At 44.5% G+C, this 13,363-nt stretch overlaps 1 protein-coding gene across 1 annotated transcript in view; it reads left to right on the top strand.

Moving 5' to 3' along the window:
* The window catches only part of C8H10orf90 (chromosome 8 C10orf90 homolog), a 56,703-nt gene that overhangs the window by 13,805 nt on the left and 29,535 nt on the right, over positions 1–13,363 (top strand). Inside the window, exon 2 of the mRNA XM_033066585.2 lies at positions 13,242–13,336. The gene's annotated coding sequence lies outside the window, so the exon portion shown is untranslated. The remainder of the gene's footprint in view (positions 1–13,241; positions 13,337–13,363) is intronic.

The raw sequence follows: 13,363 nt of genomic DNA on the forward strand, positions 1-13,363 counted from the left end.
TCTTTGCAGATTTAATTAGGTCTCAGCCCCTTCCAAATCACTGAAGTCAAAGGTCCCATCTCAGTCGTCCCTGAGGCATCGTTACACAAAGTCCCCAGACAGCCCCGAGTTCCTGAGCGATGACTTTACCATATGGGGGCTAATTACTTCTAATCTTACACATTGATGAGGCTGGATTTTATGTCTCTGAGCCACTGGGACTGGAGCTGCCAAATTATCCTCTCCTGGAGCACGGGGGTTGTTTCTGCATTAGAGGGACTGGCTCCACAAATGACAATCCCTTCCCACCAGGCGTGTTTGAAACCCTGATTATTGCTGCCCAGGCTGCACCCCTGAGCTCCTGCTAATCCCTGCTGGGATCCCAGCTAAACTGCTGGAGCCTGGCTCAGTTAAACCAGGGAAGGGTGAGCAGAGCAGCAGAGAGAAGATGGGAGTTGAGGAGGAAGCTCAGGGAGAGCATCCCTGAGCGCAGCCTGGGAGAGCATCCCTGAGCCTGGCCTGGGAGAGCATCCCTGAGCCTGGCCTGGAGAACATCCCTGAGCCTGGCCTGGGAGAGCATCCCTGAGCCTGGCCTAGAGCAGCATCCCTGAGCCTGGCCTGGGAGAGCATCCCTGAGCCCAGCCTGGGAGAGCATCCCTGAGCCTGGCCTGGGAGAGCATCCCTGAGCCTGGGTCAAACAGCTGTTTCATTTAATGAGCAATAATTTCCACCAGGCCTTTAAAAGAAATGCCTCAACACTTTCACCTTCTGAGAGCAGGGGAAAAAATATCTTTGGAGTCTGTAATGCATGAAGCCTAATCTAGCACAAGCTGCCTTCAGCCAGGCCTTTTCAGCACCAGGGAAGAGAAATGAATATCTAAAGAGCAGCAAAGAACTCCAATTGCACTCTGATTGTGTGTGCTGGAGGTCAGGAACATAAAGCTGTTTATTTGTCCCCACAAAGAGAGGCTGTTACCATAACCTGCTGTGGGTGCAGCTATTGCAAACTCCTCCTCCAGGGAAATTTTGGATTTTATGGCAGCTTTACTTCACACCCTCCTTTCCCTGCTTCCTTCTCTAGTGGTCTTGGCCTAGCCTTGGAGTTGTGTCCCAAAAGGAGGAATCATCATTATCCTAATGATGGTCATTGAGATTCAGGATTTAATTACACTTTGTGCAGAAAGTGTAGTGAAGAGAGAGGAGTAAAGTATAAAGAAAGAGAGTGAAGTATAATTGAGCATTTAGCAGATCTTAATCCAGCTCTGCAAAGGATAACCATGGCCTGGAAGCTTTGTTAGGAAAGGAGAGGGCTGGGGACAATAAGGTTTGGAGCTGGTGGAGATTTTAGTTGTCAATTTGCAAGGAAATCAATAGAACCTTGATTTAGCCACTGCTTTTTAAAAGCAACAGGGAACAGAGCTGGAACTGCTCTCTGGAGGAATAAACCCAAAATCCCCCAAAATCCCAATTAAAAACCCCACACTCTCAACCTTGGAAACCCTGGAAAAATCCTGATAATATCACAATGCACAGCCAGAAACACCAGTGTACACCCAAGGAACAGAAACATCTTGTGCTCATTTCAGTATTTTATTTAAGTATAAACAGTCCATTATAAATTAGAGAAATCCACCTAATTTTGAGTTAATAAACTTTCCTTAACTGTTGAATGAAGTATATAAATCTATATTCTCACATCTATCAGCATTCTGGCCAAGGTGTTAATCCTCACATTCTTCTAACTAAAGCTGTGCTACATTTAGAGTAATAAAATGGTTTTAAATCAATATGACATAGACCAGACATCCTCCAAAATCATGCTTTCAGTTCAGGTTGTGAGAAACATTTTTGCCTTTTTATTTAAAGCAATGAGTGACTTGTTGGAATTCTTGGGATTTCTTTTTTTTTTTTTTTACATCATAGATGACCTTTATCCCACTAAGCACCAAAAAGTGCACATAATTCTGAGTGTATTTTAAATTTTTTTTGCTCTTTAAAAGGGGAAGAATTTAAAAAGCTTGGCTTTTAATCTGTTTAAAGAGGACAAAACTTTAACCCAATGCCCTTGCAGGTATCCCTGCAGTGTTTGTCTCTCCTGTTGGTTGGATTTAATTTACAATAAATACTCCTGGTGTAAATATTGGCTTTTTTGCCTCAACCCCTTTGAATGCTCTCTAGATTCAACCCCTGTGTGTCCACATCTGTTTAGCATTCCCACCATCCAGATTGTGTGGATGTGTTTGGGGAGAGAAAATTCAGGATCCATGGTGCAGGGTTTGAAATTAAACTGGCCAGTTTTCTTCTCGGGGTGGGCCAGCTGCTGGAGTGCTCCCAGCACACATTTATACTTGTCCTAGAAAAGACCAGGCTTTTCTCCAGTTTCCCTTTGGATGTAAGCGCCACCAAGGTACTTTTTTGGAGTGGATGTAAAAAAAGGTACATTACAACCAAAAAAAACCAAAACAAGCAAAAACCCCAAACCCAGATAAAAACACATCACATCCTTAAAAACAAACCCAAAAAACAAAAAACCAAAAAAAAACCCAAAAAACCCCCAAAAATTACACAAGCAAAAAACCCCATCAGATTAAAATTGTAAATTCAGCAAAGTAACTGGAACTAATCCAATGGAGATGTCCACCTGAGCCTATTGGTCCAAGAAAATCAGGAAAAAAGGAAGATGTGGGTGCAGAAAGGAGGAGGAAAGATGCACTCAGTTTTCCCGAGGGCTGCAGCCATGTGGATTGGCTGTACAATTTCAAATCCACATTTCCAGCTGCAGCTTTCCCAAAAGAACTGAACATTCCCCCTTTCTTTGCTGCCCTTGACCTGGCCACGTCCCACCTGAGCTCGGTGTCACCAGCACAGGGCTGGGAGCTCAGAGTGCTCCTTGCAGAGCCTGGAAAGGCTCAGCCATGCCCTGCAGCTCATTCCCAGGATCTGGTGGAACAGGGAATATCAATAGTGACCAAACAAGTTTCTGAAAGCACATTCAGCCAAGTCTGTGTCCTGTAACTGGTGGCCCTGGAGAGACATTTGGGATCAATTCCCATCCCAGAGCACCCAGTGGAAAGGTTGGATGTGGAAGGGCCAGGATTTGGCTGGGGGAAGAGTGCAGCTGAGTTATTTAATGGTTTGTGCTTTGGCTCTGGATCAGAGATTGTCGTGGGAAGGAACAACTGCAGGACAAACAAAGTGGTGCTGGTGGCAACCATCCCCAGCCACCTCATCTGCCTTGGAGAGAGAATTGTTTCAGCATTTGGTTGTTCTGAGCTGCTCAGTTATCACTTCACAGGGCATCATTCCAAGCATTCTCTGCAGAAAAATCTGGGAATCTGGTGCTGGGTCTGTCACATTTAGGAGGGTGACTTTGCTCTGTGATTTCAAACAGGGCAGATGTTGCACATGGTTTTGTCTAAGGTACCCCACTACCAGGGTCAAGCAGCTGTGGCATTATTAGATTTTCTCTGAGCCCCTCAATTTCCATGATCCTACCATGAGATTCCCATGTTTCTTTAGAGAATGAAAACAAGAATGTGAAATGGAAAATCCAGGCTGACAAGAAAGAGGCCATTCCATGACAGAGCCCATGAGCCCAAACCCAAATATTGCTCCTCACTCCTGCCCACCTCTCCCTTCCCTTCTCCCATCTGCCCCTTGTGCTCCTCTCTGCTCCCACGACAAGGGAGAAGTGTCCATGGATCACACAGGGATGATCTGGTGACCTGTGGCAGCCTCTCATCCCACAAATCCCTTGATTTTCATGTCAGCTTGTTGGGAGATCAGCTATCGACCCTTCTGTCAAGGGGCTTGAAAGAGGCCAAAACCTCAGCAGACCCAGGTTGGGCATAAAGAAGGAGAGGGCATAAATCAAATTCCTTTTGGAAATCAGGCTGGAAATGTGATCCAAGCAGGTGCAAAAGGGTTGTTGGGGTTTTTTGTTGTTTGGGTTTTTTCCCCTTACTTGTTTCACATGCAGTAAATAATAATGAAGAAAAAAAAAATCAGGACTTCTAAACCACAGGGACAACTTTTTTGCAGGGAAATTTGTGTCATGCCCAAGAGAACGTGGCACTTCAAGTTTGTTCCTGTATGACTCTTGGTGACATCATCATTAAAATGTAAAGGTATATGAATGACTTTATTCATGGAAGCAGCTCTTGAAGGACAACTATTATGAAAAACAACTATTCACATATTGAAATATTCTTCTGAATGGCCTGGCATTGAATTTGTTGGGGTGTGTGTGTGTATTTTACAAACACAACCTTGGAGAAGGAGGAATTCAAGGGAAATGCTCTTTCTTATGCATCTGTTGCAGCTCTGCTGTTGAATGCAGTTCCTGTTGAATGCCATAATTTGGGATCTGAGCTCAGTTTTGCACAAGAACTGGAATACACAAACAGGCACCAGGTTTGGGTGGTTGCTAGGCAGCAGCTGATTTCTTCTTGGAGAAGCAGCCAGGGCTGCCTGGGCTGGGTACTGACAGCCCCAGCCCTGCTCCCTCCCATCCAGGTGCCATCCCCAGCCCAAGGAAAGCTGGAGAAAACTCCACATCTCATCCAAAAAGCTGCCAGGAGTTGTGGCTTTGAGAGCTGTCACATTTAATCATCAATCCCAGATTTTCTGCAGCATTTCAGAGCTGAGATCCTGAGTGATTAAAAAAAGAAAAAAAAAAAAGGCAATGGCCAATTGTGTTCTGCTGAATCTGGGGATAAAACCAACAGCCCCCATGCCTTATTTCATGGTCATATGGCAACATTTTGTTTTTAATCTCTATTATTCAATCTCCATCTGTGTTTCTCCACCTGTTGAAATGGAATCCAAAAAGGATAATTTCAAGATTAAACAAAGTGCAGGTACGTAGTAAAAGAATGTTATGAATAGAGATTTGGTTTTCTGCTTTCCCTTCCAAAGGCAAATCCTGGTAATAATTCACCAGCTGAAAAGTTTTATGTGGTGGAATGACTGCAAAGTTATTCTATTCTAACTCAGCTGTTAGATTTAGAATAAGGGCAAGTCCATGGCAACTGAAATAAATTAGAGGGACCTACAAAATAATCTTAAATTATGCAAAGCAAAACTATTTGTGATCACATCAGCAACTTAGAAACTGAAATTTTGGGGCCTCACAGTTATGTAAATCTTGGCTATTGTGTTTTTATCCTGTGAAAACTGGTTTTATTTTAAATCTTGGTTTTAGCCCCCTGCATCCCCTATTATCAGCAGTTTGTGATGGCTGTAATCACAGCAGTTAATGTGAAAGACTTCCCAGAAAGAAAGAATAATCCCAAGTATTACACAAAATATAAATGCTTCTATTGTACAAAAGTATCATGAAAAAAATCTCTATTCAATCTGGCATGGCTGAAGCTCCAGCAAGTTTTGTTTTGTTGCACGAATCGTTCAGTGTCAAATTTGCTTCCTGAACATCCCATTTCTTTGTTTTGCAAACAAAATGGGAGTGATAGAGATGTGGGCTGGAATCACTCCTTTGATACCTCCACAAAAACATCTGTACCCACGGCACACATCGCTTTCTGGAGTCATTGCTGTATTAAGAGGATTAAAATGAAAAAAAGAAATCAATAAATACCATTGTTAAGCCAAAGCATCTCAAAAAAACCCCTGCAGCAGGATATATATTGAGTCATGAAATACATAACAGGCAGTGCACTTGTCCTCTCTGAGTTTCTCTTTCAAAAGCAGGTAAATATGAGAAATATTGAATTGGGAGTCCACACAAAAAACCTCGAGCTCTTATTATGCACAAGCAGCTCTGAGCAAATGTGTACATTTTGTAATTGCTACCAGTTCTGAGCAGCACGGGCGGAATTTTTATTTACAGAATCCATTTGTGCCATCAAATTCTATGTATGTTATGACCTTTACATAAATACTCATAATAACACTAAAATCACTCTTCATAAATATAATTTTTTTGGCTGTGGAACTGCTTTGCCTTTGTTTGCTTATGCATTGTGTTTGTTATGTTTACAGTCACTTAAGAATTTTCTGGCTGTCTCAAGCATTCCTGGACTTCCAGAAATGGATGTGGTATCAAAAATGGGTTTGTTTTAATGCCAGGTTGGGAAGGGGACTCTGAGAGGGGTGAAGGGAACCTTCCATCAGCTCTTTATGGAATGTTTCTGTTAATTATATCTTTATTTTGAGAGGATATTGAGTGCTCAGTGGTCAATAAACCAAATAATGTGACAGTAGGTACTAATGAAACTCAGTGCAAAGCTCTGAACCAGGAATTGTCTTCAGAATTCCCTAAAATTAGAAAAATTTAGGTGCTGGTGTTGCCTGGACTCACCTCCTTTCTTTGTCTCTGTCTCCTGTTACTTTATTTTCTGTACAAACTTCTGGCACATCCAATGTTCATATTGAAATATTGAATATATTTATTCAGCTTGCTCTAACCCACAAGTCAGTGCTACAAATTTCTTACATAAAACCTCTGAGGAGTGCCTTGCTTTTGGTTTTTCCCCCTCTCTTGCTTCCCATGCCAGGGGGGCATCCAGAGCCTCTCAGCCTCTCCTCTCCAGCTGATTCCCACTGATCTTCCTGTTCCCACACAGTCCCAAACCTCCAGGGCAAAACCTCCCTGGGATCCCTTATGTATGGATAATATTGGATTGCCCAACAGCACATCACTGAAAATTTTTAAAAAGTAAAAGGAAAAAAAAAAAAAAGAAACTTGGAGGAGAAAGGGAAAAGGGAGAAAGTGAAGAATTTTCTTAATCTTGTCTGTGTGATGGATGTGCTGGGGGTGATCCCTCTTTTAATATTATTAATTGCAGATAAAGAATAACAGCAATGCATAATGAAAACACCATTTTTTTTTCACTCATGCGTGGGTTTGAAGATCTAATTCCTCTTTCTAGCCCCCTGATGAGCACCTTGCTTCTAATGGCACAGATAATGAGACATTTATGACTTGTGGCTTTTTGATAATAGACCAGAACTCATTTGTCCCTTCCATGGTGGATCCTGTAATCGTCTCTGCAGGCAGCCAGCACAGCTCCAAGGTGTGCAAGCAGGGAGAGATAATTCACTTATCAAATCTCACTTGTAACAGAAGAAAATCCATCCTGACACCTTCTATTTTGTTTACACAATGAATCCTGCTCAGGCTGCAATGATTTCAGGCTGTTAGGCTTGCTCTGATTTGAAAGCCTTCCCCACAAAGCTGCCTTAAAGCACCATCATTTTGTGCCACTGTGTTCAAGTGCTTTATTTTGTGGCAAAGTGCTTGTTTGTGTTGGTTTGACTATTTTTTCATGACAAGAAAGGTTTCAAGGAAAGAGCTGGAGCTGCTTTCCCCTGCTTGAGCCCACACTGCTGTTTGACCCTTGTTGTCAAGGAGTGCAGGTGACTTTTATAAGTTCAGCAAAGATGCTCTGAGAGGGCTGAGGGACTGTCCCTCTGTCATCCTCCTTGATGAGCACATCCCATGTGGATTTTGGGTGGTTTTGAGCTCTCAGGATGGTTCCATGCTCTCCTTAGGCACCTTGGTGAAAATTCCTGCCTGGCCTTACTCCAAGGTTGCTAAATGTCAGATCCTGCAGAGATTATCAGTGTAACCCCTCCCCTCTTCTTTGAATTTAGCATCACTTCAGGAGGCTCAGGAGAATGTCTGTGAAGGACAAGAGAAGCTGGGGCTGCCCCTGGATCCCTGGCAGTGTCCAAGGCTTGGAGCACCCTGGGATAGTGGAAGATGTCCCTGCCCATGATCTTCCAACCCAAATCACTCCATGTGCCTGTGCCAAGGCTTTCTTGGATGCAGCACTCTCTCCACTAACAACTAAACACACCATTTTGGGGTAAATTCCCTATAAATCAATTTGACATCAGCAAGGACTCTGATAAACGGAATTTTCAGCATTTGTGTCTCTACTTTTCATACTGGGAATGTGAACTCCAGTGCTCAGTCTGATTTGAGATGACACCAGGCTGAGCAGTTTTATGAAATCCTTTCTTTCTGACACATGAAGAAAACCAGAAGACATGGGTTTGGTTCTGCTGCTCGTTCCAGCTTGGCTTTCATCTCCCATGTATCCGGAATGTCCGGATGGGTTTTTTTGGATGACTCACCTCAGATCTGAAGGAGCAAACCATGATCTCTCCCAGCCCTCACTGAGCAGGGAATGTGATGAATCTTTAACAATGACACTTCTTTTTCCTCCAGGCTTCTGCAGGTATTTGAATTTTAAAAAGCCACGAGGAAATTTAAACAGTTCTAATGTTTTAAACAGAGTCGAGTATGGATTACTTCCTATAAGAATAATACACAGAAGGAAGAAAAGGCTTTAAAAAAATGGTGAAGGAAGACACTGTGTTAGCAGAGTGATTCTCTGATAGCCAACCCTGCAGCTAAGCCATCCCTGCCCTTTAGCTCCCAGGTGCTAAGTGGGGAAATTGAGGAATTTTGGGGATTTTTTGAGTGCTGTAGGGATCCTGCTGCCATGGACATGGGTGGGAGCACAACTCCCCTCACCACTCTCATGGGTGTTGAGCTAAGATCACCAAAAAAGGTCATTTTTTGGTGAAGTGAAGTTTTCCTCTTTGATAGCAGTGTGTGTGCTCTGCAGTGCTGTTTGATGGTGTTTCCAGGGGGGCACTGGAGGTTCCTGGAGGCTCCAGAGGAGCCCACTGATAGGTGATGGCTCAGAGGGGACATGGTCAGTGCAGAGCAAGCAGGGCTTGGAGCAGAACAAGGAAAACCAGAGGTGCTGACACACATTGACATTTGTCAGCATGTGAACAGTAAGTGACTGAAATACTCACCTTTCCTGACAGAAACTGGGGACAAGGCCAGGGCCAGTGGTCTGAAGTGATTCCAGCTCTGCCTGGTGCCACTCTGGGTGTCAATCACAGAGTGATTCAGGTTGGAAAAGCTCTCTGAGATCATCGAGTCCAACCATTCCCCCTGCACTGCCAAGGTCACCCCTAACCCACGTCCCCAGTTGTCACATTCACAAGATTTCTGAACAATTCCAGCGGGGCTGATACTGCTACTTCCCCAGCCAGCCTATTCCAATTCTTGACAACCCTTTCCATGAAGGAATTTTCCCAAATTTCCACCCTGAGCCTCCCCTGCCCAGCCTGAGCTGTTCCCTCTGCTCCTGTCCCTGTCCCTGTTCCCAGATCCCAAATCCCCCCGGTGTCCCCTCCTGGCAGGGACTTGTGCAGAGCCACAAGGGCCCCCTGAGCCTCCTTTTCTCCAGGCTGAGCCCCCCCAGCTCCTCAGGAATTCTCCAGCCCCTTCCCAGCTCCTCAGGAATTCTTCAGCCCCTTTCCCAGCTCCATTCCCTTCCCTGGACACACTCCAGCCCTTCAATGTCCTTCTCACATCTGTTTTGTCACCAAACAGTGTCCCCCAGCCTGAAACACTGGGAAACCAGCATTTTCCACGGTTTTTACATGAACCCCAAATTTTACACAAAACTTGAGCTGGCTCAGTGTGGGGCTGTCCTGGACCTGCCAAACACCCCCACCTTTGCCATGGATCTGGGCTTCAGATGGATGGACTTCAGCTGGTTTACAAGTACAGTAATTTCAGGATTATAAGCCGCACATCCGGGTGTCAGCAACTGTCTTGGCTTACACTACAGAGTGTGATAAAAGGTATCTGTTCTATCACCATCTGTTGAGGGTGGGGCAGTGATCCTGATCTCCGTGGGAGATATTCTGCTAATGGGCCATCCATTGAAACCAGGCAGGGCATTGTTCTTTATCTTTTCACAACCCATCCTTCCTCCAGCGAGTCATTTTCTGCTCATGGCCATTGAGTCCCACTGTGGGACTGATAAAATTACTGCATCCCATTGGGAGTTGCTCCAGCCGGGGGGAAGAGCCCAACATTTCTTACCAAGATAAAAACAGAGGTTTTGTGACACTAAGGGAGCCCCTTTCTCCACTGGACTCCAGAGGAAAACCGGATTTCTCCACATCCCCACTGGAGCTCCGGAGGGAAACTGCACCTTGTACAGGAGCACTGCTCCAGCTGAGCCACATCTGTCACTGCAGGAGGATGCAGCCACCATGGAATGGGACTGCTGCCAACACCCTGCCTGACGGGTGTCAGGTTGTACTCTGACTGTGTCAGGGTTTGGGGTTTGTTCTTTGTAGTGCTGTATTTCTATTTTAATTTCCCTAGAAAAGAACTGTTATTCCTATTCCCGTATCTTTGCCTGAAAGCCCCTTGATTTCAAAATTATAATAATTTGGAGGGAGGGGGTTTACATTCTCCATTTCAAAGAGAGGCTGCTGCCTTTCTCAGCAGACACCTGTCCTCCAAACTAAAACAGCAACTTTTCATTCTTTGTCCATATATAAGCCGCACCTGATTATAAGCCGCACTTCCGGGTTCAGACCAAAATCTTAGTCAAAATGGTGTGGCTTATAGTTGTGAAATTACTGTACATCTTCTCTGAGCCCTTACCTGAGGCAGCTGCCAGCTGGCCCCAGGCAGGATCCAGGCGCTGGAGGCTGGGGATGGGTCCCAGCTGCACTCTGTAATTAGGAAAACCCTGGGCTGCAGCCGGGTGTCCAGATGCCTTGCCAAGGAGAACAGCTTTTGGTTCAACAAACAGGATTTGGGAGGGGAGAAAATGAAAAAGAGAGAAGATGTCAAAGGACAGAGGTTGTGTGCCAGCAGTTGCTCCTCTGTCCCCCGTGGCATCTCCCATTTTTAAGCTGGAGATGTGGATTGTGGTGGGAAGGGAAGGTTTAACTCAGGGAGGTTAAACCAACCCTTGGGATTTCAGCTTGGAGAGAAATAAGTTTCTCCTGCTCCCCACAGAGACAGAAAGTACCTGAAATGCCATTTCATTCATGCCTTTGCACCAGGGAAAAAGTGAACTTTGCATTTTGTTGTGTAACAAGGGTTCCGGGGCAATGTGTTTTGTCAGCAGTGAGAATTTGAATTTGTGTGTGACACATCTCAGCTAAAGCCTTGTGCTCCCTGTAGTGCCTTCACTGCAAACACAGATTCAAGCTCTTTTTAAGGGTTTGGGATTTTTTTTTTTTTTTGCTTGTTCTCTTAACATGAATTAACAAACTTGAAGCTTCCAAGGATAGATTTAATAATATCACAATAAATGCCAGTGCTTTTGCCACCAATGCCATTTAATCTGTCTCAGCAAATACTTGCCAAAAGTCTGAGTGTTTTCCAGCTGTAGGATTCCTACAGCAATATGAGAATGTCCTTGCATGGGATGGGGTACAAAAGGCAATGCAAAACTCCACTGTGAATGATTTACCAAATAAAATAAATATTTCCTCTTCTTCTCACCTCCATTCTTCCTGCCTCTCCTGCTCCAGAAACAGCTACTTTTCAAATTTAGGCAAGAATTTAGCTATCTATTCCAAGGGATCTGTGGGATATTGGAAGGTTTTACCCACAGATTATTGCTAATCACAGGAGCTTACTTGGATAAGAACAATTTACCTGTTATGTGCAATCTGCAGTGTGGGCTTTGACAACTGGTTCTTCTTGACCCTGCAGTCCTCAGTCTTTCTCTGGTGCTGGAAATGCATTTGAATGAAATTCATGGAAGAAGGAGCCTGGATCTGGTTTATCCTGCCCTGCCCCTGCATTTCCTTGTTGAAAAGTTTACTTTCTGAAATTGATGATCTCCTGTTGTAGTTTCCTCCTTGATCTGACACAACTGTGGGGTTCTTAATGCAAAGCATTTCAGGAAATTACTGATAACTTAGTGGAAGCTGTTGCTTTAATTACATAGTGTTTTTTTTATCAATTTTTTTCTATTAATGTCTTACTCAATCCAAGAATTTCCTCTTTACCCTCTCTGCAAGTTATTCCCTATTTAGTTGTTTTAAAGAATAAAGAAGAGCACACGTGGCTGCTCTTCACCATGAAGGTGCCCACATGTAATTCACCACAGCACAAATTCACAGTGTGTCATTTCACTGATACACCCAAAACAACCTTTCCTCGAGGCTTCCCCAGCAGCAGAGCAGGATTTTGTCCTTTGATCCTGCCCTGGCTCCAAGGGCACCTCACCCCTGTTTGGTGCCCGCAGTTTCCAGTGCCAGAGCTGCCTCTGCACTGACTGCAGCCCAGCATTATTCCTTGGCCAAAACCATGGAGTGGGGCTCTGCTCTGGCTGTTTTCTGGGTTCTGCTTTGTCCCACAGTTTGGCTGTTTGCTCTGTGGCTCTGGACTCTGCTGCTCAATGACAAAAACAAATCTGTTCCTTCACGCCAGCTGTGGAGGTACATGGTGGCATTCATATTTTGGAGTTGTGCTAGGGAAGTGTTAAAGCATATTTTAGTGTCCTTATTAAAACAAAAAGCTCATCAAACACCCTCTAAATATTGTGGTGGGACTACAGATTTCTTTTGGGATAGATCTGATACCTTCCTCCTCCTCTCCTTCTCCCAAGGAGATGAATTCTGTTGTGGTGGGCATGGTTTAATAAACAATTCCTAAAGTGGAGCTGATTTATATTCCTTTGTTAATATAATGTAACACATAAACTGACATTCTGCTTAGCAAAAAATTTTCTCCTGTGGCAGCCTGCCTGGATGGAAGAAAAATAATACAAAAGGTCTTACCAGTGGTGTGACATGTTGCTGTAAAACAACAGCCAGGAATGTCAGGAGATTTCAGTCCAAATGGAGAATTTCTGAAAATTAATTTTGGATGCTTAATACAAACTAGAAAGTAACGTAATTTCTGGCAAAGAAGCTGACAGCAGACGTAATGCATCAGTGCAATAGCCCAGCCTGTGTTAAATGGAAATTAGCTCCGTGTAAAAAGCTGCAGAGAGAGAACAGTGCTCACAGAAAACAACCTGTGACAAAGGCAGAGTTTGAGGGGCTGGTGGAGCAGTTATCACTGAGCTGGGAGTGTTGTGGTGTGATGGAATTTGTGGAATCACTGCAGCTCTTTAAATGTGAAGGTGACAGTGAAATCCAGCTCATCCAGGGGGTGTTTGCTGAAATCCACATTTCCCAGCCCCTCCACAGTCACACCTGAAGCCATGGAAATCAAAAGCAGAGATAGTGAAGCTTTGGATCAGCCCTGGACACAGTGTGGCACTGTCCAAATCCTTGCCAAAGGATCCCAGGGGTGTTTTGAGAGCCTCTTCCATGGAGGGGCACAAACAGATCCCAGGGGTCGTGGCCAGGACTCTTTCCCTCCTGCTGCTCTCATTTAAAAGCACATTTCCTCACTCATCTCCCCCAGAACACTGACAATGATGTTCCTTTCTCTGTGTTTTCCCCAGGGGTGACACCAAAGTGCTGGGACCCCGATGGTCAGAGGACATGCACAGCCCTTCAGCAGCAGAGTGCTGTGCAGGGAAAATCGAGCCCTACCAAGGTAAAATAAATAAATTCTCTTTGGGGA

Source organism: Catharus ustulatus, chromosome 8 (assembly GCF_009819885.2).
Source record: "Catharus ustulatus isolate bCatUst1 chromosome 8, bCatUst1.pri.v2, whole genome shotgun sequence".
In the NCBI taxonomy this organism is placed as follows: Eukaryota; Metazoa; Chordata; class Aves; order Passeriformes; family Turdidae; genus Catharus; species Catharus ustulatus.